General features: G+C 34.7%; 1 pseudogene; it reads left to right on the forward strand.

Moving 5' to 3' along the window:
* Positions 1-6,237: 6,237 nt before the first annotated feature.
* Positions 6,238-6,673, forward strand: LOC120221376 (annotated as a pseudogene).
* The last annotated feature ends 18,867 nt before the right edge of the window (positions 6,674-25,540 follow it).

The raw sequence follows: 25,540 nt of genomic DNA on the forward strand, positions 1-25,540 counted from the left end.
AGAATCATAATAGTCGGCATAGTAAGATATTAAATATGTGCCAAACACAGTTCAAACCACCATGTACATTAGGTCATTCGTTTCTTCCAGTAATCCTTTGACATAAACACTATTATTATATTTGCTTCACACTTGAAAAATTGAGGTATAGGAAGATTAAGTAACTTTCCCAAAAGCACACAGCTAGCAAGTGGCAAAACAGGACCCAGACTCAGGCCATCTGGCTCATAATCCTGAGTTATGAATCACTATGGTTATCTTGCAAAGAGTTTCTTAATTATGCAAAGTAAAGAGACCCAGTTCAGATGTATTAAATCACATTCTTTGGTGGGGCGTCTGAATGGCTCAGTTGGTCAAGTGTCTGACTTTGGCTCAGGTCATGATCTCATGGCTTGTGAGTTTGAGTCCCACATCAGGCTTTGCACTGACGGCTCAGAGCCTGAATCCTGCTTCAGATTCTGTGTCTCCCTCTCTCTCTCTGCCCTTCCCCTGCTTGTGCTCTGTCTCTGTTTCTCAAAAATAAACATCAAATTTTTTAAAAAATCCAATTCTTTGGGTACCGGTTGGTTCCCAAAACCTGCATTTTAACAAACACCTGTGGATCATTCCAATGGTTGAATAGGATGCTCAGAAACAAATATTTCAAGGTAGTAAAGTTGTCTTACTGAGAATTCTTTGAATAGGTACGTATTCCTGACACAATTAAATAATAGGTTTGGATTTTCAACAATTTGTACTTCAAACTGTTTATATATTCTCTTAAATTCTTTGCTTGACATTAGTTTAAGCTACCAAGTAAGCAATGGGGAACAAAAGTTTCAATAACTTTATTTTTCAATAGAATGGCTAACTAAATAGGGATAGTATGTTCTCTATTAATTATGTATTTATAGAAAGAAAAGGGAGACAGAGAGAGAAGGAATGAAGGAAGGGAAGGAAAGAGCTAGGAAGATTCCTGAAGAGGTAGGCAAAGCATTGGGAGTATATTCAAAAAAGCACCTCATAGAAGAAACTATTAAGGAAAATACACTTGGGTAATTTTCTCCCAATTCTTCAAATGTCATAAAGGTTGATTTGTTCTTGCTTTCTCTCAAAGCAAGACATGTTAAAACATAATCATTGGGTGCCTGGATGCCTCAGTTGGTTAAGGGTTTGACTTCAGCTCAGGTCATGATCTCGCTGTTCATGAATTCGGGCCCCACATCAGACTCTGCATTAACAGTGTGTGTGTAGCCTGCTTGGTATTCTCTCTCCCCTCTCTCTCTGTCACTTCCCCCACTGGTTCTCTCTCTCTTAAAAATAAATAAACATTAAAAAGATAAAGTAATCATCTATTAAATGAATACATTATACAGAGAGTTGAAAAGTCTCTAACTCTTTTTATCTCTAGGCACTATGCATATAAACAACCCCAGAGCTCCTATAGTTGAGGCTCCCAAGAAATCTTCCTCCAAAGGATGACAATACTATTTCAAGGTGGTCCCTGTATGAGTTAAAGTAGAGTTTAAAAATATCACAGTCTTCATAGAATATTACTTGTAAAGGAAAGCATTTAATCAGAATGAGAATTTATATGTGTGAGTATCAGTATGTGAACATTTATCAGTGCTTCAATGGTAAAAGAAATATTCCAAGACAACATGACTGACTGAGCTATAAAAAAGAGAACCATCTGTGTGCAAAGACACATTTTTAATTTTTTAAATAATGGTAAATGAAATGAAAAGTACACTTTAGTCAGTAAAGATACCCTTTCTCCTTTTAAGTATTGTAACAGATAAAAACTTTGCTGCTTCCTGTGTTACTCTTTTATAATATAAAGCCACAAAATATGGTATAAGAAACATAGTATACCTCTCACTAAGCAGCCCAGTGGGACCATGTCCTGGTAGTTTTCATTATTCTAACACAGGACACTCACCAACTGATGATGTGTTCTACTAATGAGCTAATGAGTGTGTGTCAGAAACATCCGCTGAATGGGTATCAATTTTGCTTTCAGTTTTCAATTTACTTCCAAAGCCAAGATGTTTTCTTCGAGCTTTGTTTATAAGAGTGTTTCATGTACGCTTCTCCTTCTGGGAAAAGTGAAACACATAGACCTCAAAACTGGAAAAAGCAGCCAAGGAGACAGAGATGCTCTTGAATGATAGTTCCACCAGACGGGGCCAAAAGGAGTATCCTGGGTCACGGATTAAAAAAAGAGACTGGTTCAAGTTTCAAAGTAACTCTGTTTTAACTCTGTTTTGACGTAAAAAAAAATAGGCAAATTATGCGAGACAGACTTGTTGAAATCTCATTTTGCAAAAATGACAGTTATAGCTGCTGCTTTTATATTTATAAAATAATGTGTTTAAACACTTGGCAATAGTACCTAAGGGAAATAGTGCCTTACCAAATCTCTTCTTAGTTGATAAAATATTCTATTTGGGTCTGATTATAAAAGTAACACAAGTAATAAAAGAGGCCTTCCCTTTCCAACACTATGGCAGATGTACAGAGAAACCCCGCCTGGGTCACAACACTTGATAAGGCTGGATACAAAATTAAACATGATTTTAAGGCTTCACCCGTCTGGATGTCCAGAAAGTGTAACAAGCTGAAGCTAGATACAGTGAGAACAAAAGACTTCCCTGGGAGACAAGACCAGTAGCTGGCAATTGTTTAATGGTCATGTGCTTATCTACTGTAGGCCAGAGCTTGGGTTATTGGACAACATGTAACCTAGAAGACAAAACCAAATACAAATAAGAAATGACAACACACTTACTAGAAATCTTGGAAAAGGTATGTTCACAATGTATGTAGCTCATAAGATATAAACTCAGAATGGAGCAGAGGATAGAAAACAAGTCTCTCCTAAGTATTTTTGATCCCAAGCCACTGTTTGGGATTGGAAATTAATACAAATTCAGGGGCTTGAAAATCTGCAGGCAGAACCTTTATTTTAAAGTGGCCATGTTTGGTGAATGCTACAGGAGCCTGGCGGAAGCAGACACACATCCCCCCTGGGGGAATCCACTTTAAAGAAAGTCTTCAAATAATTTCTACAGGTAAAGTCCTAGGAAAACTGAGTCTGTAATAAGGAAGTCTCCAAATTCTGAGGAAAAATGCAACCATAAATTATAGAAAAAAAACTCAATAAATTAGAAGTCAGGCCTACAAGGAGAAATTATTCAAAAATATAAAATATGTATATTTGATCTATTTAATAAAATAATATATATTCATTGTCTAAGAAAGAAACCAGAATATAAACTTGACCAGTCTGAAACTAGAACCAAAAGGAACTTCCAGGAATAAAAATATAATGATTGAGGGGGACCTGGGTGGCTCAGTCAGTTAAACACCTAACACTGGCTCAGTTCATGAACTCATAGTTCGTGGGTTTGTGCCCCACGTCGGGCTCTGTGCTGATAGCTTGGACCTTGCAGCCTTCTTCAAATTCTGTGTCTCCCTCTCCCGCTCCCGCTCTGTCTCTTTCTCAAAACAAAACAAAAAAAAACATTAATATATATGTATTAATGTATTAATATATATGTATACATACATATTATACATATATAATGATTGTAAAAAGAACTCTTCTGCTGGAAGAGTTAAATAGCAGATTAAAGTGAAGAGAATATTAATAAACTGGAAAACAGATCTAAAGAAATAACCACAATTTAGACAGTTAGTTGGATAAAAATATAAAAGACAGATGAAGACACTACTTAGAAGGAATGGAGCTTGAGTAGAAAGGTATTTAAAAGGATATTTAAAGGTATTTAAAAGGATGTTAAAAGGGACAATTGATAACATTTTCCAGAATTTAATTCAGTCACCCTATCCTCTGTTAGTCCAACAATTTTCAAAGAGGAAAAACGCAGTTTTAAAAAATCCACTCATAAAGCATTTGATGAAATGACCACACGAGAGATGTTAAAAATGACCAAAAATAAAATAAAATTAAGACCAAGTACAATGGAATGACAATTAAGTTGACTGTAAATTTTTTTAACTTTTGAGCAGAAGCAATTGAAGGTAGAAGAAAATACACTATTACCTTCAAGGTGCTAGAAAGTGCGGAAGAAAAATTTAAAATGGTATATTCAACAAAAGTGACTGGCAAGACCTGGCAGTTAGGGTGATTTTATAACAATCAATCTCAATAACACAATTTCTAAAGATATACTCAATTTTTACTAGAAAAGTTTTTAGAAAAAACAGTGTCTCAAGTCAGATGATCTGAAAGCAAGACAGAGGGGTGAGTAAAAAAAAAAAAGTAAAACTTTAATATGTTTCAGATAAATTTAAACAAAGCAACTGATTGAGAAACTCTGACTAGTTTTAATGTAAGAACTTCCTTTCATCAAAGACACTATAAAAGACAGTAAAGAGATAAAATATATATAAATTGAAGTTATTGACAACACATAATTAACAATGGATGAACAACTTTGTTGGGTTTATTCACCTGCCTTGTATTTTCCTTTATTCATTCCCAGGGATTTGGGTTCTAGAAAATGAGTTATTTTATGGTTACTTATGCCACTTGCCAGATCATTTAATAAGTTTTAATCAATTTATAACATGAATTTTATACAAAGGATATTCCACATGCTTGCTATTATTTTAATTAGGCATTTATTTTATGTCAAGCATTTTCATGAAAAGTGAATCTCAAATTGTACTAGTTTCAAAAATGATTTTAAATACCTTATTTATATACTTATTTGGTTATTATATGATCACTATCCCTTTTTTTTTGAAACGCAGTTTATGCCCTTTGCCTCTGGTTGAAGTAGTAGTGCTTTCTTCCTAATTTATTTGAAGGATCTGCTTATATACTTAGAATATTCTTCTGAATTACCAAAATTATCACCTCCTGAATTGAATTCTTCTTGATTAAAATTACAAGCAACTATAGATCGCAATGGAATTTAATATAAACCATGAGAAAAATACTACTCAGTGCTGGCCTGATTTTTACCCTTTTCAAGTTAGGTAAGACTTATGATGACCATAACAGGACAATGAAGGAAGAACACAGTTTCAAGACTAGTCAAATAGGATAAGGACTTACTTAAAATTAAAATACACATGCTCTGTTTCTTCTTACCATAATTGGGGCCTCCTTTCTTTTTCCTTTTTTTTTTTCTGTTTACTGACCCTCAAGAAGAATGAAAAGACAAATCCTCAGATTCACCCATTTATTTAAATATTTGTATTGAGAAGCTATTACATAACAGGCACTGTTCTAGAAACTGGGGACTCAACAGTATGATAAACAAGGGTCCTTGTTGTCATGGCACTTTTTCTATGATGGGCAATTAAACAGATTAAAAAGTAAAATATACAGAGTGTCAGACAGTGATTTGTGCCATGGAGAAAAATAAAGCAGAGAAGGAAGTCGGAGGTGAGGTGGTAAGGAGGAGGTTCAACTGTTCAACCAAGCAGCATTAAAAAAAAAAACTCAGTTATCAAATATTTAAGTTTTGTTATAATCACTACATCAGAATCGTTTTCCTCAGGAAAGCAGAAATCATCGTGCATTTCAAGCAGGAAGAGGTGTTGAGAGAACTCCCAGAAGACCTTGAGGAGGAACGTACAGATCAGAGGAAGACACCATTGATGACGCTAGCTGCCTGTATGTAGCACGCCTGTGGCTGATACAAATCTCACAAGTCTCTTTGTCAATGCAGGTGCCTGCTGCTGCCAGAGGGAAATGGGACTTCTTTTCTCTGTCACCTAAAGTTCAGGTTTTAAACTAAATCCTGTTGGTGAGGGATTCTGGGAACTGTAGTTTCCATGCTTCAGCTTGCATCTTTGAATTGCAACAATACAAGAAAGGGCAGGACTTATGTTCAGTTTACAAGACTGGTATACCAACAAAGTGTGAAATAAATTTATTATTGCAAAACCTGCGTAAGTGTGTTTTTGTCCTATTAGCCTATACAATATATTTGTTATAGGGTATAGAATTTGCTCATCTACGGTATAAATAAACTCATGAGTTAATTAGCCAGAAGTTCAGAGCATGGAGATGGTATTAGAAGAAGAGCAGGTTATCTGCATCACTGGGCCTCAGAGGCATAGGAAGTGCTTCCTGAAACACACAGGGGGTAAAAATCATGTGAGGACAGCTTTCAGAGGAGACTCTTTTTGAAGCTATTCCTGAATTCACAACTGAGAGAACACGGCAGTCCAGAAAGCCGGGTGTGGAGATTGATCCTGCAGAGAAAGGGGTTCATCATGGCGGATGACCTAAAGCAATTTCTGTGTAAAAAACTACCAAGTGTTGAAGGACTCCATGCTAGTGTTGTATCAGATAGAGATGGAGTTATTTAAGTGACCAAATATAAAGCTCCAGAGCATGCCTTGAGACCTGGTTTCTTATCTACCTTTGCCTTTGCAACAACAGACCAAAGGAGCAAACTTCTTTCAAAAAAATATCATCTCCCAGGTGGTTCAATTTGATCATTTACATTTGGTAGTGAGTTTCATAGCCAGCAGCAATGCCTGTACAGGACTAATTGTCAGCTTAGAAAAGGAGCTTGCTCTGTTATTTGAAGAATTGAGACAAGTTGTGGAAATGTCTTTATCTGGTACTGGTTTTGATGTACACTGTATTTTCATCATAACAGACACAATAGCAATCCAACAATCTTTAGACCACAATTATACTTGAGTCTATGTATTCAAGAAAGAGCCCCTTTTTCTACCTTACACTAAAGAAAAGAGCCGAAAGATATAATTTATAGACAGATTGTTTTTTTCTTTTGTGTATATAGAGTTTTTTTCTTATTTTGTGAGATATGGGGATACCACAGAAATAGTTCAATACATCACTATTCCCATGAAGTTAGTCCAGTCACCAAATATGCATGAGATTCTATTTGGTGGGTCAGAATCAAAATGGTGCTTTGGTCCACATAGGCCATTAAGTGCTCCTTATTATAGAATATGCCCAGGACTGCAGAATGGAAGCAGACCCTTTTTACTATGAATAATAATGAGGGCATATTTTTCTTTGTATTGTTTTATTTCTTTGCATTGAGTGTGAGGAAGATAAAATGGCTTAGTAAAAGTAATAAAATTGATACAACCACAAGAGAAAGAAAGAAAGAAAGAACGGGAGGAAGGAAGGAAGGAAGGAAGGAAGGAAGGAAGGAAGGAAGGAAGGAAGGAAGGGAGGGAGGGAGGGAAAAGAAAGGAACAAAGAAGATAAAGAGCAGATCAGAAGAAAGCATTGTGGGAAGGCGGGGTGGGGGGCTGAGAGAAAGAACAGTTCTATTGCCATGCCCTTTATGAGCTCTTTGGTAAATATAGAAAGTGTAAAGCATGAAAAGCAATATGAACTTTAATTCAATCAACTATTTTCCAGATTTATTCATTGATTTCACACACTGAAACATTCTACCATCTCAGGAGATAAACTAATGCCATTAATAATAATGCTTCAATTAATTAATTAATTCTTTCACTTGATTCAATAATATGTCATTAGTTGCCTATTAACCTAACTGTTGGGAATTTTCTTTTTTACAAAAGTGATCTAATTATGGCCCTCCAGAAGTTTTCAGTTTAAAAATGGAAAGGAAAATTGAAAAATAATTGCAATGCAGAAATGCAAATGCTATGATAGAAATAGTCGGAGCATGCTCTAGGACCCCATGAAGGGTCATGAACAATTTAAAGGCTTGATGATGTTTGAATTGAGATGTCAGGGCTGTCTATAATTTTCTAAATGGAAGTACACATTATTATTCCAATTTTACAGACCAGTAATTGAAGCTCAGAGAGGCTAAGTAATCTTGTGAAGTCCTACAGTATTTCGCATAGTGTCTACCACAGAACAGAGACTCCTAATATCAACATTTATTGAATGGATGGAAGGACGAAGGGTGATTTAGTGTCGAGAAATGGGGTTGAGAATATTATTGATTTTAACATTATTGAAGTTTTCTAAGGTTTATATTTTGAAATTTTAGATAATGCTTAGTGCTTGAATCAGATTTGTTTTTTAAAGAATCATGATGTACTTTATTAAAAAAGACAATATTTAGGGCGCCTGTGTGGCCTCTGACTGAGGCTCAGGTCATAATCTCGTGTTTGTGAGTTTGAGCCCTGCATCAGGCTCAGCACTGACAATGCAAAGCCTACCTGAGATTCTATCTCTCTGCCCCTCTCCAACTTGCTCTGTCTCTGTCTCTCATAAATAAATAAACTTTAAAATAATGAAAGAAGACAAAATTGTAATTGTGATAATAACCTACCAAACAATACCAATAACGAAAAAAAGAACAAATAATTTGAACTTGCCTAAAGAACCTACGTAATTATGTTAGATGGTCATAACTAGGGAAACCAAGAAGGCAAGTGAAACCTTCAAGAAAATTCACAACTACATTCATACATTTTAATTATGGCTTTTTATAATTCAACAAATTACTATTAAGAAATCCCAAATACTTTCTATTTTTCCTGTAAATTTGTAATCTAAATTAGAGATCAAAAATACAAGAACCAACTCAGACCACTGCTTTTACAGAACAATTATTTTAACCTAGAGGTCATGGAAAGCAAGTAGCACGTCTACAGGCACTTTTGATGAGTTGTCAAGTAAATTAATTATTTTAACCATAATAGAGGAATGAGAGCATTTTTATCCAATTACCTATATGCTTTTCTTCTACAAATATAACTTGTTCTTTTGGGTGTTAAAATGGGTAAATTAAAGTATCTAGAAATTTGATATGTTAAAGAAGAATTGTGGCTAGATAGAAAAGCACAGTAATAGCAGTAAAATTTCTATGGCTTAATTTTTCTTTCTTTGTGCAAAGATAATTTGGTGCATGTAATAGAATTATTTTTAAGGACTTTAAGACCATCCGCTGAAATATGGAAATAATTTATAATGCAAAATAATTTAGCATATTTAGTAATAGACTTTGTCTGGCATTTTGGTATAGAAGATTAGTGAAGCAAGACAGTTATAATGAGGTAATAAAAAGACCTGGCTATATTAAATTATTCAAGAATCAGAACTGGTGATGGGTCTGAGGTTGGCAGGATGACTTGTCTAAACAACCATTTATGAGAATGAAAAGGGTATGAACAATTATTATTTTCGGACAATAGATGTAAAACAAGAATTAACCACTGGGCAAATTGTCTCTATCTCTTTCCCTATCAATACTCCTATGCTCCCCACATCCTACCCCCCCCCAAACAGTGTGGTAGGAATGTAGGACAATACATTTTACTGAACATAAACCCTCTGTCCCCATCACCCATATGCTCTTCTAGACTGTCAGACATTGCAATTTGGAATCCTTTCTTAGTTTGCCATCTCTCCAGTCTTAAAGTTTCTTCCATCTCCCATTTCACTCAGGACTTCTTCCCCTATCTCTACAATGTCAAAGTCACGATGGACTGGTTAGCCATATTATTCCTGCCTATGGTTTCTCCTGTCAGATGCAGTAAGGAAATTAGCAGCAGCTATGTGTGCTACATAAATGTGGCTCACAGGCATATGGGACTTTGTGGTGAAGGGATCTGAGGAAATGGAAGATGGAGGAACAGGATTTTCTGTGCTTAAAGTCACAGTTGTGGGTCAGGAAAAGAGAGAAAGAGAGAGAGAGTGAGTGAGAGAGAGAAACTGAGAAGACATTTGATTTTTGTGTAATATTAAGAAAGAAAATGTATCCATGTAAGTTATTTTTATAGATACCAGAAAAACAATAAAAGAGAAAGTGAAGAACAAATACAGCTTTGTGGTTATACAAATGAAACAGATGATAGAATCTGATGTCTGGACTTCCTTCTGCTCTTGGTAAATCACAGTGCAGTAGATTAACCATTAACATATTATTAATGTTAGTATTTTATTTATTTTATTTTATTGCAATTTTTATCTTCTGTTGCTTCAATAAAAAGACTACTGTAATTTGGGCTGCTGGTGGCTATTAACCCTTCTCAGATACTCATTGATTTCGAGTAAATTATTTGTGTTTTACATTGAACTGCTCAGTTACTTTTCAAGAGTTTTAAATTATTTTTGTGAGCTCTTATTTATAACTATTTTACGGTGAGTAACTCGACCTAGGGCAGGCACACCGATTTGGTAAGGAGACTATTAGCAAACTATAAGCTTTTCAGCACCCAGTGTTTTTTATTTTCCTTTGAGGTGGGGTGAGAGTGACGCTGAATCATCTCCAGAGCCCCTCCTGGGTTACAAGCTTGTTATCATATGAATATGGTGAGGACATTTAAGGGGTTGGGATAAAAATCAGAAAAAGTGTATTCTTTTTCATTTCTTTTATATGTACTAGAAATAGGCATATATCAATTTAAAGAAGAAATCTATTAAGTAGAAAATAAACATTGTAAGTTCAAATGCCTGTAGTTTAACCTTTGTTAAAATTAGGTTGAGTAGAAAGGATAAAGCTTCAAAACAAGCACCTTTAACAGAAGTAAAATAGTTACTGATGCTAGTTCTTTGAGAACACATAAAGCAAAGTACTGGGTAAAGTACTAGCTTTTTTATTTTTTAGCTAGAAAATATTTGTATACCTGTGTTCATGTAACAAGTTTAATTTATACATATTGTGTATCTTATGTCCAAAAGCTCTTTCACTTTAATTGTATTCCCTAAAAGAGGCAAAGAATGGGCTTATTTTATGAAGTATATGTTTCAATATATACAACTGAGATACAATTTTGAGAACATTAGTGTTTTTGTAGAAAATTATACTTGTTCACTTAGTTATAAAATCATATTTATCATAAGAAGGAAATTTTACTCACCACCTCTATGACAATTAATATACTAATTATTAACTCATCGATATCCTTTTAATTAATTCAACCAATGTAAAAAGACAGTGCAGTGTCCTTTAAAAATAGGAAATACTTTACAGTAATTCTCCTCGTTAATAGGGAGTTTCATAAGAAAATAAATGTGACTTCTTAGATGAATATTATAATGGAGTATGGAATTTCAAGTTCCCATAACAATTTGGAAGCATGATTTGGGGTCATGGTTAAAGTTGATGGAGTAAAATTTGCTCTATAATTCAATCTTTTTTGAGGTTCCACCATATTTTCTTTGAACAGGACAGGATAACACTTTGTCCACCTTCTCTCATGCTTCTACTGCAGAGAGCAAAGCTTAGTTCAAGTAACAGTGATTACTATGGATACAAAATAATTCAAGAAGTATGTTTTAAACTTTCTAGAACAGTGCAAAACTGCAGGAACTATTATCTGGAATTAGTAAAACATTAATTAACATTGGACTCTTAATTTAGTCTATTTTATTTTCTTTCAGCATAAACTTTATTCTCAGAATTTGCTTAATTTAGCCTTGATTATATTCCATAACTACTTTCTCAGAAATGAAGAATGAAACTTTCTCAGTGAATATAACATCTTGTAGCTGGATTCTTTCAAGAATTATTTAAGTTTCCTTGTAAACTGAGTAGCTCAACAAATCACTAAAGTTTGTCTTCTACTTATGTCTTAACTTCTATAAGGAAAGAACGTTTTTCTGAAATTTTTGAGAAAGATAATAGCTCAGCTTTTCCAGTGTTTTCTTCTTCATTTGAGGTGCCCTCATTTCTGCTCTTCCTGGCAGAAATTCATAGTGAGAATATAAATGTATTTGTATAAATATCTATTTTTATTGTGGATGTTTTTGGGTGAGTGCTTGGCACAGAGCATAGCATATTTTTGTAGTGATAAAACAATTATCAGAATGCTTTAGCTCTTTTTTTAGGTCATAGGATATGAATTTCACCATATTGAGAGGCAAAGTTTACTTATCACAACACAAGAAGGAAGATATCAGAATTATCCAAAACCTTAGCCTGTCCTGAAAACAAAACTAATTCACTCAGTTTCCCAACATTCATCTTACTCAACTAAATTGAATCAATGTTGAATCATTATATTGTACACCTGAAACTAATATAGCACTGCACATTAACTATACTGGGATTAATTTTTTTTAATTTAAAAATAAATAAATTTAATCCAATGAGCACTAGCCTTAAGATAATTCCAAATCTCCTTGAGAGCATACTCTTGTTTTAGATATTGAAAAAAGAGAGCAAACTAAATGTTATTGATGCTAGTTCTTTTATTATTATTCAGCTATACCCCCATTTCTATATCCTACGGTGGAGCTATAGAATCCTAAATCTGTAGGCCATTTTTTCCTTCATACATCCTTTGAGAATCACCACATAAGTTAATTTCTTAGGGCTGCCATAACACATTATCACAAACTTGGTAGCCTATAACAAACAGAAATATCTTCTCCCACAGTTCAGGAAGCCCAAAGTTAGAAGTCAAGGTGTTGCCAGGGAGGCTCTCAGGGAGCAGCCCTTCCATCCTCTCTCAGAGCTTCTCTTGCTGAGAAGGAGCAATGCTTGACCTTCCTTGGCTTCTTCCTGCTTCACTTCCATCTCTGTGTCTATCTTCAGGACTTCCTCCTCTCTGTCTCCATGTCTTCTCTTCTTCTGTCTCTGATAAAGACACTTGTCATTGGATTTAGGGCCCATCCTACTCCAGGAAGATCTCATCTTGAGACTCATATCTTAATCACATCTGCAAAGACCCTTATTCCAAATAAGGTCAAATTCTGAGGTTGCAGGTAGACCTATCTCTCAGGGGTCACGATTCAACTCACTACACCTGACTTGGCAGGCTATCTTGTCATAAACACAAGAAATTAGGAACTTAAGAAAGGTGACCTCTAACTGTACCCATCCATCTCTAAGAGTCTGTAATTGTGATACTGTGATAATGATTACATTATGCCATTTGCAATACTGATGGTCTTATAAAATTATCACTTCCTTTTGTGCTGTACCCAAACAATGGAAATAAAATCTATTCTTCATCTTTTCCTTTTCAATGAATCTAGTTTATTTTTCCACAGGAAAGATCAATGTCATTTTAAAAGATACTCTCACAGAGTATCATGACTTTAGAGGAAATTAATCAGCCTCAAACAAACAAGGGTTACATAATTAAAAATGAGTGAAAGACAAATTTTTACTTAAAATGAACACATTAATTATTAAAATATATTTCTTTTAAAAAATTTTACATGTTTGAGAGAGAGAGAGAGAGAGAGAGAGCGCGCACAAGTGGGGGAGGGGCAGAGAGAGACAGAGACACAGAATCCAAAGCAAGCTCCAGGCTCTGAGCCGTCAGCACAGACCCTGACGCGGAGCTCAAACCCACAAACCTTGAGATCATGACCTGAGCCGAAGTCAGAGGCTTAACCGACTAAGCCACCTAGGTGTCCCTTAAATATATTTCTTATAAAAATATATATTCAAGAATTTGTCTACAACAAAATTTGGTTTATTTGTAGGCTTCCACTTATATTGATATGTTTCCTTATGCATCAGGATAGATCTATCTATTTATAATATATATATTTTGCCACATATGCTAGTCTTTAAATAGTGTAAAGAAACCAACTAGTGATACTGTATTCACCATAGACTGATTGATATTTTATTTCCAAACCACTTGTTATAAATCCCCTTCTGGACTCACAGCTCACTCTCTGTGTGTATGTCTCTGCCTGTCTATCTTCCTCTGTCTTTCTTTCTACCTCTGTTTATCTCTTTCTCTCTCTACACATACTATATATAAAACATATTAAAAGTACATTATATAATTCAATATATGTCAATATATGTAAATTTCTATATTAATATGTATGTAACTCCATATCTATATCATAGTCGTACATATATATGTTTTTGTGTCTAATTAGATTTTCTCCAATAAAAATTTAAACTTAACTGTAGCTTTGCCAGAATAGTTTTTAGTCACTTATTTCTTAAAGTGTATTTCTGCAATTATCTTTGAAGCATCCTTTTAATTTTTTTCCTGGTTACAATAGTTTCTAATAGTTTTCTTAATAGTTCTTGTTTAAAAACATATTCTCTCAATGTATTACCAGAGGGTCAAACTAATTATTTATTTCTTTCATATCGATTTCTTTAAGGTGCTAGTATTTTTCTCTGCATTTTAAATAGCAGTCATGATCAAACTATTGATTTTATAATCAGAGTTGAGGTAAATTAGTCACTTTTTTCAAAGTGAATTTTTGAAACTTCTTTTGTTCAACTTTTAAGTAGTTACATTAACTCTTTCAAATACAGAGCAACTTTTATGTGCCAATACAAGATTAAATTTGCTAGAAAAGCCAAAAGCAGTTTACTTAAATTGCTTTTGATTGTTTTAATATCTTTTGTTACATACAAAAGCATTCTAACTTAAATTCTAAATATTTATATTGGGATAATTGGTTTTCAAGAGACTCTCTAGACAAAGTGGTTCCTACTGAAGTGAAAAATCTCTCATATAGTGAGTTATAATCCAAAATTATAGCCTAAGAGCACAGACCCTGTCCAGTTTTTCACTGGAAATAATGTCAAGAAATGCTGGCTGACCTTCCATCAAGGGTACTGGGTTGTGCTGGGAAGATACTTAGGAAAGGTGACATCTGATTGTAACCCACCCATCTCTGAGATTCTGTAACTGTGATAATGGAGTTTAGCTATGTCAGCATTTCAATATAACCTTGAATTTCTTGTAACATTCATTTATTTATTTGTTAATAATGCAACACAAACTTATTGGAAAAAATATGGACACTATAGAGAAACTTAAAAATTAAAATTAAAACCTCATGTAACATTCACCATTTTGTAATATTTGGTAGATATATCCTTATTATTTTATTCATCCACATGCCTACTTCAAATAATGCAGAAATCAAACCATGTTTTCTTTCTTAAAATGACATTACATTCTCTTTACCATTAATTACTCTAAATATTTCTAAATATTAATAGGTGATTACTAAGGATAAATTCCCAGAAATATAACTGCTAGGTCAAAGATTGTTTTTGTCTTTAAGCCATGGTTTTTGTTTTTTTTTTAAGTTTATTCATTTTGAGAGAGTGAGAGAGAGATGGAGGGAGAGTGCAAGCTGAGCAGGGGCAGAGAGAGGGAATGAGAGAGAATCCCAAGCAGGCTCTGCACTGCCAGTGTGGAGCCTAATGCAGGGCTCAGACTCTCAAACCATGAGATCATGACCTCAGCTGAAACCAAGAGTCAGAAACTTAACAGACCCAGGCTCCCAGGCCACAGTTGTTTTTTAAACAACTTACACATTTATGAAAGAACTATTTCTTCCAGCATTAGCAATGGTTCCCCCTCATGGGGGAAATTAAAGCACAATTATCAGGTATAATAATGTTGCCATTATAAATATATCATTAATTAGACAAATTTTTGAAATAAAACTAAGGCAAGAAGTAGTTGTTCAGAATCCATGCTGTGTAAAATGCTGCAGTGTATTTCTGCATATGCCACTAGAGGTTATAAAAAATGGAGCAAGTTCAAGGTCTATGGGAGTTTCAATATTCTTGGAATAAAACAGCCTATGCAATGCTTTTGGAACTCTTATGAAATAAGATAAATGACATATGAAAATTAAAAAGGAAATAAAACAGGTTTGTAAAACTCTCTGGACATTTTTATTTCATTCATATGAACATTGCCATTTCAAAATTGTGTCTAGTTTTTTTAAAATTTGTAATCTTTTAAGGCACCTGGGTGGTTCAGTTGGTTAAGCGTCTGACTTTGGGTCAGGTCATGATCTTGTGGTTCATAAGTTCAAGCCCCGCATCAGGCTCTGTGCCGACTGCTGAGAGCCTGGAGCCTGCCTCGGATTCTTTCTCCTTCTCTTTCTGCCCTTCCCGCTTACTCTGGGGCACAACGTGGGTACACCACTGGAGCTCAGTAAATGTGGCGCAGAGGACAATAAACTGCAGACATCTTAATTCTACACTTTCCATGAACTAGTCACCATTTGAGCCTCAGTTTCTCCAAATATAAAGTGGAGAACATGATACATGTACTTCAAAGGGATTGTCTCGAGAATAAAATCAAATAGGGGCGCCTGGGTGGCTCAGTTGGTTAAGCGTCCGACTTCAGCTCAGGTCATGATCTCACGGTTCATGGGTTCGAACCCCATTTCGGGCTCTGTGCTGACAGCTAGCTCAGCGCCTGGAGCCTGTTTCAGATTCTGTATCTCTCTGTCTCTCTGACCCTCCCTTGGTCATTCTCTGTCTCTCAGAAATAAATAAAACATTAAAAAAATTTTTAAAAAGAATAAAATCAAATAATGCTGGTAAAGATGTTTTTGTGAACTTTAGAACTCTAAATAACAGATTTATTAGAAAACAGCTTCCATGGGGGCCACTTCTCCAAAAGAGTTAGCATTTTGTCCTCCGGCTAAATTGCAATATACATTTCCTCACTGACATGCTATTGTGTAGTCAAGTACAAGTAATCTTCACTACTAAAATATCATTTTCTCCACAAGATTAAAGAGTATTATTTTAATTTTAAATGGAAAAAAATGAATCCCATAAAAAATAATTTTCCAGGAATAAACTTTGCTCCACTTAGGTTGTCTTTAGTTACTTGAAACAATGTAAAGCTGATGAGTTTTTAGAAGGACTTATAAGAAGAAGGACTTATAACATGAAGAATTTTAGAAGAACTTATAACAAATCCCCTAAAAATTGGTAGTCATATTTAAATATAAAAATTGGCATTTTAGATGTAAAGGGAACATCACTATTGCAAAGACCACTTCAGAGATTAAATATGTACTAGATCCAAAAAAATTTTCCACTCATATTCAGTCTTTAAAAATAAGTAATTTTGTTTTCAGGGTAATAAATGCCTTTATCTTCTGTATTTAATTTTGACTGAAGATTTAAACAAGAGGCCATTTATATTTAGTAACATTATATAATCCATATTTGTTTAGGTAACCCTTGTGATCTTTTATGAAAATTTTATTATTTTAGAGTTTGAATGTGATAATTTTTGAAAGATTTATTTTTTAAGGACAATTTTAGGCTCACAGAAAAGTTGAAAGGAAGCGATAGAGATTTTCCACATAACCCTTTGTGCCTATACATGCATAACTTCCCCACTGTCAACATCCCACCCCGCACAGTGATACATTTGTTATAATTGATCAACCCACATTGACACATCATCTGCAAAGTTCACAGTTTCACTGGGGTTCACTCTTGATGTTGTATATCCCATGGCTTTGGACACATGTATAATGTCATGTATTATGACATGTGATATAGTATCATGCAGGGTATTTTCATTGCCTCTTTGCTGTGCCTCTGATAGACATTTTATTTATTTATTTTTAATTTTTTAAAAAATATTTTTATTTATTTCTAGGAGAGAGAGAGAGGGACAGCGTGAGCAGGGGAGGGTCAGAGAGAGGGAGATACAGACTCTGAAAGAGGCTCCAGGCTCTGAGCTGGCAGTCAGCACAGAGCCCGACACGGGGCTCGAACCAACGAACCGCGAGATCATGACCTAAGAGAAAGTCGGACGCTTAACCGACTAAGCCACCCAGGCGCCCCTCTGATAGACATTTTAAATTATTAGCCCTTTTAAAGAGGTCCGTCAGTACTATTCTTTTGTTTGACATCTGAAAATGCATCAAGTCAATTTCCTGCAGCTATTGTTAGGAATGAAGTAAAAGTTTTGAAGCAGGAAGAATTAAAATTTGGGAGCATCAGCGTGGCTCAGTTGGTTAAGTGTCTGATTCTTGATTCCTGCTCAAGTCCTGATCTCACGGTTTGAGAGGTCGAGCCCCATGCCAGGCTCTGCACTGAGAGTACAGAGCCTGCTGGGAATTCTCTCTTCCTCTCTCTCCGCCCTGTTCCTGCTTGCATTCTCTCCCTCTCTCTCCCACTCTCTCTCCGTCTCTCCCCCCGCCAAAATAAATAAATAGCTTAAAAAAATAAAGTAGCTGTACCATTTTGAATTCCAACCAGCAGTAAATAGAAGTTCACGTTGCTCTTATTTTCACCAGCCACTTGTATTGTCAGATTTTTGGGTTTTAGGCATTGTAATGTGTATTATACTATCCTGTTGTCTTAACTTGAAATTCCCTCATGTAAAATAATGTGAGCATTTTGTCACATTATTTGCCAACTGCATATCTTCTTTGGTAAGGTGCCTATTCAGATACTTTACACATTTTAAAATTAGTTTATTTTGTTTTTGTGCTGTTGAGTCTTGAGAGTTCTTCTATAGTTGGTCATAATTTTTTTTATCAGGTATATGGTTTGCAACGATTTTCTTCCAGTTTATGATGCAACTTTTCATTATTTTCATAGTGTCTTTTGTAGAGCACAACAATTTCTTAAGTGAATTTTATTAAAAAAAACAGTTTTATATTTATAGAAAACTTCAGAAGTTATTACAGAGAGTTCCCATATACCCTCTATTCAGTTTCCCTTGTTATTAACATCTTACATTAAAATGGTATATTTGATAAAATTAATAAACCAATAATGATAAATTACAATTAATTAAATTCCACAGTGTATTCATATTCCCTTAGATTTTATATGATAGCATACTTTTTTTTAGAATCCCATATAGCATGCTCTCTTTCCATACTATCCACTGGTCTGTAGTTTTCTTTCTTGTAATGTCTCTCTGGCTTTAACATTAGGGTAATACTGGCTTCATAGAAGAAGTTAGGAGATATTTCTTCTGCTTCTATTTTCTGAAAAAGATTGCTGAAAATTGTTATCATTTATTCCTTTAAGATATGGTCAAATTCACCAGTGAAATCATCTAGCCCTGGTGATTTCTTTTCTGGAAGGTTATTGATTTTTTACTCAATTTCTTTAGCAGATATAGGACTTTTCATTTTTCCTTGTGTGAGCTTTGCTAAGTTGTGTCTTTCAGAGAAGTGGTCCATTTCAGCTAAGTTATCAAATTTATGGGCATAAAGTTGTTCATAAGATTCTTTAATATTCATATGATCAGTGATGATAACCCTTCTCTCATTTCTGGTATTAATAATTTCTGTTTTCTCTATTTTTTTAATTCATTTACCTAAGACATTTATCAATTTTATTTGTCATTTTAAATGATCAGTGTTTGAGTTGACTTTCAAGCTATTGTTTCCTACTTTCAAGTTCATTGCCATCTGTACTAATTTTTGCTATTTCTTTTCTTCAGCTTGATTTAGGCTTAAATTGCCCTTCTTTCACTAGTTTCCTAAGTCAGAAGCTTAGATTTTTTTTAAACATCTGTCTTTTTTTCTAATATATGAATTGAGTACTATAAATTCCTTCTAAGTATGCTTTCATAGCTTTTCATTTGTATTTAGCTCAAAATATTTTTAAATTTCACTTGAGACTTCTTTGAACCATCATATTTGGAAATACATTGTTTAATTCCCAAATATTTGGGGGAATTTCCAGGTCTCTGTCTGCTAATGATTTCTAGTTTAATTTTATTGTGATCTGAGAAAATATGTCCTATGATTTGTATTCTTATAAACGTGTTAATATTGTTTTTATTCTTTTAAATTTGTTAATGTGTGTTCTGTGGCCAAGAATGTGGTTTATCTTGGCAAATGGTCCATATGGGCTTAAAAAGAATGTGTAATTTGTTATTGTTGGATGGATTATTCTACACATGGCAATGAGATCCAATTAATTAGTGTTGCTATTCAGGTCATTCTTATGCTTATTAATTTTCTGCATGCTTAATCTATTAATCATTAAATGAGAGATGTTGAAGTCTTCAACAATAATAGTGGATTTATTTGTTTATTTATCAATCAGCTTTTCCCATTTTGATGCTCTGTTGTTTTGTACATTCACCTTTAGGACTGTAATGTTTTATTGGAGAATTGACCTTATTGTTGTCAAAAGCCACTGTATATACTGATAATTTTCCTTATGCTGAAGTCCACTTGGTCTGAGATTCACACAGCAACTATAGTTTCCTTTCAATTAGTGTTAGCATTGTATATTTTTTTCCACTGCTTTCCTTTTAGCCTCTCTGTCTGTATTTAAAGTGGGTTTCTTGTAGATACTCCTCTCATACAAGTATTATTTTTTAATTGACCTATTTATAAAATGTAAGGTGTTTACTGATACAGTTAACATCCACCATATCCGCAACTGTTTTCTGTTCATTACATTTGTTCATTGTTTCTTTTCCCTTCCTGCTTTCTGCCTTCTCTGGTTTTAAAGAGCATTTTACATGATTCTGTTTTACCTTTCATCTTAGCATATCAGTTACACTCATTTAAAAATTTTTTAGGGCTTGCCCTAGACTTTCCAATATATATGTGTGTATATATATGTAAATATAATATATATCATTTATTTTGAGCAAGAAAGAAGGCATGAATGGGAGAGGAGCAGAGAGAGAGACACACACACAGAATCCGAAGCAGGCTCCAGGCTCTGAGTTGTTAGCACAGAGCTCGATGTAGGACTCATACTTATAAACCATGAAAACATGACCTGAGCCAAAGTTGGATGCTCAACCAATTGAGTCACCCAGGCGCCTCCTATATGTGTGTATATATATATATATGTGTGTATACACATATATATACACACATATATATATATATACACACTACTTCACATGTAGTATAGATAACTCATAACATAATGTCATTCACTTCACTTATCTGTATGCTGTAATCACTCAACACACTTTTACTACTGTTACTTTAAAGGAACAATCTTTTTTTTACATAAGCTTAAATAAGAAAAAGAAAAAATACTGTTATTGTTTCTCCAACATGTTACTTATGTGGATCCAAGTTTTTGGCCTATATCATTCCCTTTCTCTTTGAAGAACTTTATACATTTCTTACTTGGTTGTTGGCAATGAATCTCCTCCTCAGTTTTTGTTTGTCTGAGAAAGTCTTATTTCTTTTTCATTTGGAAAGGTTAACTTTGCTGGGTATATAATGGTAGATGGGTGGATTTTTTTCTCTTAATAGTTTATTTTTTTAAGTTATTTATTTAAGTAATCTCTGTCCCTATTATGGGGCTCACACTCACAACCTGGAGATCAAGAGTCACATGCTCCTCTGACTGAGAATCATCCACGTGGTCCTCACTAAAATACTTTTAAGTATTTGACTCTACTTTCTTCTTGCATGTTTCTGATGAGAAGTCCAGTATGATTCTTATCTTCATTCTTCTACAGTTTATATTTCCTCCCTCCCAACTTCTCTCCAGTTTTTTTTTTTTTTTTTTTAATTTTCTCTTTGCCTTTGTAGTTCTGCAGCTTGAATAAAGTATGCTTTGGTGTCACTTTTTTCTTTTTTTATATTTATCCTGCTTGGTATCCCCTAAAAATCTTGCATCTGTGGTTTGCTGTCCTTCATTTTGGAAAGTTCTCAACCATTAGTATTTCAAATGTTTCTTTTGTTCTCTCTTCTCCTTCTAGCATTCCAATTATGTTATATCTTTTGGAATTTTCCCATTGTCCTTGAATGTTCTGTTCTGCTTTCTCATTCTTTTTTGGTTTTGCATTTCAGTTTGTAAAATTCCATTAAACTGTCTTCAAGTTTCCTGATTCTTTCCTTGGCTGAGTCCTAGTCTGCTAATAAATCAGTCCAAGTCATTCTTCATTTCTATTATCCTATTTTTTATTTCTACCATTGTCCTTTGATTCTTTCTCAAGAGTTACCATCTCTCTGCTTACATTACCCATCTGTTCTTGCAAATTGTCCACTTTTTCCATTAGTGCCCTCAGTATATGAATTTTGTCTATTTTAAGTTCCTGGTCTAAAGATTCTAACTTCAGTGTCACACCTGAGTCTACTTTTGATGCCTTTTTTCTTTCTTTCTTTCTTTCTTTCTTTCTTTCTTTCTTTCTTTCTTTCTTTCTTTAAATGTTTATTTATTTGAGAGAGAGAGAGAATATGAGCAGGAGAGGGGAAGAGAGAGAAGGAGACACAGAATCGGAAGCAGGCCCCAGGCTCTGAGCTGTCAGCACAGAGCCTGATGCAGGGCTGGAACACATGAACTGTGAGATTATGACCTGAGCATGACCTGAGCTGAAGTCAGACGCTTAATCAACTGAGCTGCCCAGGAGCCTGGGGGATTTTTCTTAGAATATGGCCTTCAGGAGTTTCTCACTCTCATCCCACCATTCTTAACATCTGGTAATTAATCAAAATGATCATGTGAATGTTCCTACCAGTTTATGTCCAGTGGCTTCTACTGTTGTAGGCTTCTACTGTTGTAGGCAGATCGAGCTGTGGTCCCCTCCATTCGCCTATCACTTTAGATTCGGAGAGTATGGTTGGCCATGCCACCTCAGTTCTCTGGTAGGCTTAAAACAGTAGCTGATAATCTTGTTGTTCAACTTTTTTTTTTTTTTTTTTTTTGAAAAACAAGGAATGACAACTTCCTAGCTCTTTACATGTCAGAGCTGAAATTAAAAGTTCAGGTTATATTCAAAGTTATCAGTATAGAAAAGATTAAAATATTTTGATTTAATTTATACAAATATGCTACTTTTTTATTTTAGAGAGAGAGAGCAGAAGTGGAAGAGAGGGGCAGAAGGAAAGAAAGAAAGAAAGAGAGAGAATCTCAAGCAGACTCTGTGCTCAATGTAAAGCTTAACATGGGGCTCGATCAATCTCACAACCATGAAATCATGACCTGAACTGAAATCAAAAGCCAGATGCTTAACCAACTGAGCCACTCAGGTACCTCCAGATATGTCACTTTTAAGAAGAAAATACTTTTGAAAATAGACATATTTTTTTAAAAATCCACAATGTACTAACACTGTCATATCAGAAAAAAATTAAACATTTAAAAAGTTATATTTATATAATTTTAATTGTACTGTTAGTATCCTCTTGCACTTTCAAAAATGTTTGAATTGACTATAAATTGTATGAGGGGACTTGATAACCTATAGTTAAGAGCCCCGTGCAAGTGTTTGACGATAATGTCTTCTGTTTCCTCTATAATGACTCATTATATAATTATCATTACCATATTCAAATATTTGATAAATGTAAAATCATCCTGCATTTGCAGAAAATGGTGTAGACTTGACAGTAACTAAAATATACTTATCTATATTAGGTACAAACGACAAATATTCCCGTCAAGTTGATAAGAAGCAAATAAATTTCTGTTTGAGGGACTTCTTGGATTTGTTATTAAGTTATTTTTATTCCTAGGTGGGGATAGATGTTAGCAATAATAACTTTCTTAGAAGTTATGGAAAAGGAAACATCAAACTTCCTCTGTTTATAACAGAAATTTCCTATGCCTCACTTTAGAAAGGCCTGTGGCTTAGAGGTCTTTTCATTCTCAGAAGAAAATTTTTATAACTGCCAAGTTAGATGTATCAAAAGAACAGCAAAAATGAAAAAGTGGACACTAAAGATTTTCCCCTTAAGCCTTACTTTTGGAAAAGCAAAGATAACTTTCCTTTGGGTATTTGAGATTATACACTAATACATACATACACACTAATACATACACTAAGTGCTATGAAAAAACAAAGGACAGGGAAGAATGAGAACTTACAAAGGGGCAATCTGATTTTCTCAGATGGGAGGTGGATATGTGGTCAGGGGCCTCCCAGAGGGAGTGAAGCAGAAGCTGAAATGTGATGTGTGCTTAGGAATATAATGGAGTGTTGGGGAAGGAAGGGTGTTTTTGACAGAGGGAACAGTATATGCAAGAGTCCTGAGGATAGGGAACATAGCATGTTGGAAGAACTGAAAGGGAGATGAGTGTAGCTGGTATGGAAATGGCAGAGAGAAAGTCATAGTGGTCTTGCAATGTATAAGAACACCTTCTGACTTCGAACTGTGTTTCAAAGTACAGTGGTCCAGGGGGGAGTCAGAGATCACATTCTCTCATCTCCATGTCCACTTTGGACCCATGGTGTACTCTGTTCTCTCATAGATTTGTATTTCTTCTCAGAAAGCATCACCTCCTGCAAGATGTAGGTGAATTTGGCTCTGTTGTCAAGAAGCCCCAACCTCAGCCTCTTGCACACCTTTCCATGGAGATTTCAAGATTAGAGCAGCCAAGCATGGCACCCACATTCTTCTGGGTCTCGCCCCCCTTGTTGCTCTAATTTCCTCTCACGTGTGAAGTCTCCCATTCTATCCCCAAACCCTAAATAAAAATTGAGCATACTTCTTTTTTGTTTTTCACATATATGTATTTATAGAATTTAGAATACTTAGACTATTTATTGCACTATTTTGTTTACAACTGTCTGCATTACGTGACTATAAGTGGTTTGAAAAAAGACTATGTCATATTTATTGATTAGAAATTAATATAAACTCACTGAATGGATGAGTAGAATAAAGCTTACATAGTTACTAAAGAATTAGAACTTTGACATTGAATTCATTCCCTTGAAGCTTTATCTAAGATGAGTGGCCTAGTCAGCAGGAGGTCTTCATTTGCAGTAATCATGGAAATGTGGCCAAAGGGGACATTGAGTCAGGCCAGAAACAGCTGCCAATGCAAATCTGCTGCCCTTGACTCTGGTTCTCAAGGTTGTTGTTGTTGTTTATTACTTTCCTATTCTTAAAGGTATGAACTTCCCTTGATTAGACTGCATTTGTGAATCAAATTCATTTTTTCAGAGAAGACTTCCTCTTTTTTTTGTCTTCCCAAAACAGAAAATGATGTTCATCGTGCCCCACATTCCCATGGGTCCACCTCTAGTAAGGACCGTAATGCAGGCAGGAGGGAGCACTGGTTAGACAGAGTCCTCGAGGTGCTTACTTAGGGTGTCATTCCAGAAAGCCCTTTGAGGTGCAAATGAGAGTGACACTATTGTAGGGATAACCTTGAATCTACTTTAATTTATTTTTCAAGCAACTCTTGCCTGTACTTGAAGGTTTTGCTAAAAATTAATAAGGTTTTGAACACCATTCACAATTTAATCTTAACAAACCATAATTTAGAAATTCTGTCTCATTTAATACAGTCACTCTGAATGGAACAGAGTAAATTGTCTCTTAGCAAACTTATGGCCAATCTTAACCTAAAAGTGAGAATCATATTAATCATCAAACATATTAGTCAAAACATTAATATCAAGCCATTTGCAGGCTCTCAGGACAACCAAAGATTGTACATGTTGCATCCTGCACAGTTCCAGGAGTACCTGTCATGTGTAGTCATGTAAATCATAACACATGGCGTCTCTGTGGCCCTTCCTAGGGTATTATATGATATGTCATTACCAAGTTATGGACCTTTGATGTACCCATAATGCATTCCAGACAGTTCCAGGTCCATTCATTAGATCAGTCTCCTATAATTTATTAAAAAACAAAACTGCAACAGGTGATTTGTCAACTTTTTTTTTGGTGATTTTTTCAATTAATTTTGTTAACAAACAAGTTAAGTAGGTGAATAAATCTTGCTCAAGTTTTTGTTGTTGCTGTTTTGTTTTTGTTTTTGTTTTTTAACAGACTGATTATTTGACTTTAAGCTCCACCAAATTATAAACTCCTTAAAAACAAGGGCTGTGTCTTATTATATTTGTATCTCTAAATCTGATGGAAGAAGAGGTATGTTAGGTGACTGAAGTGTTGGATATATGTGAGAATAGGCATGTGTATTTTTAAGAAATACTGCTA

This window comes from Hyaena hyaena, unplaced genomic scaffold, assembly GCF_003009895.1.
Source record: "Hyaena hyaena isolate Hyena2069 unplaced genomic scaffold, ASM300989v1 scaffold_773, whole genome shotgun sequence".
NCBI lineage: Eukaryota > Metazoa > Chordata > Mammalia > Carnivora > Hyaenidae > Hyaena > Hyaena hyaena.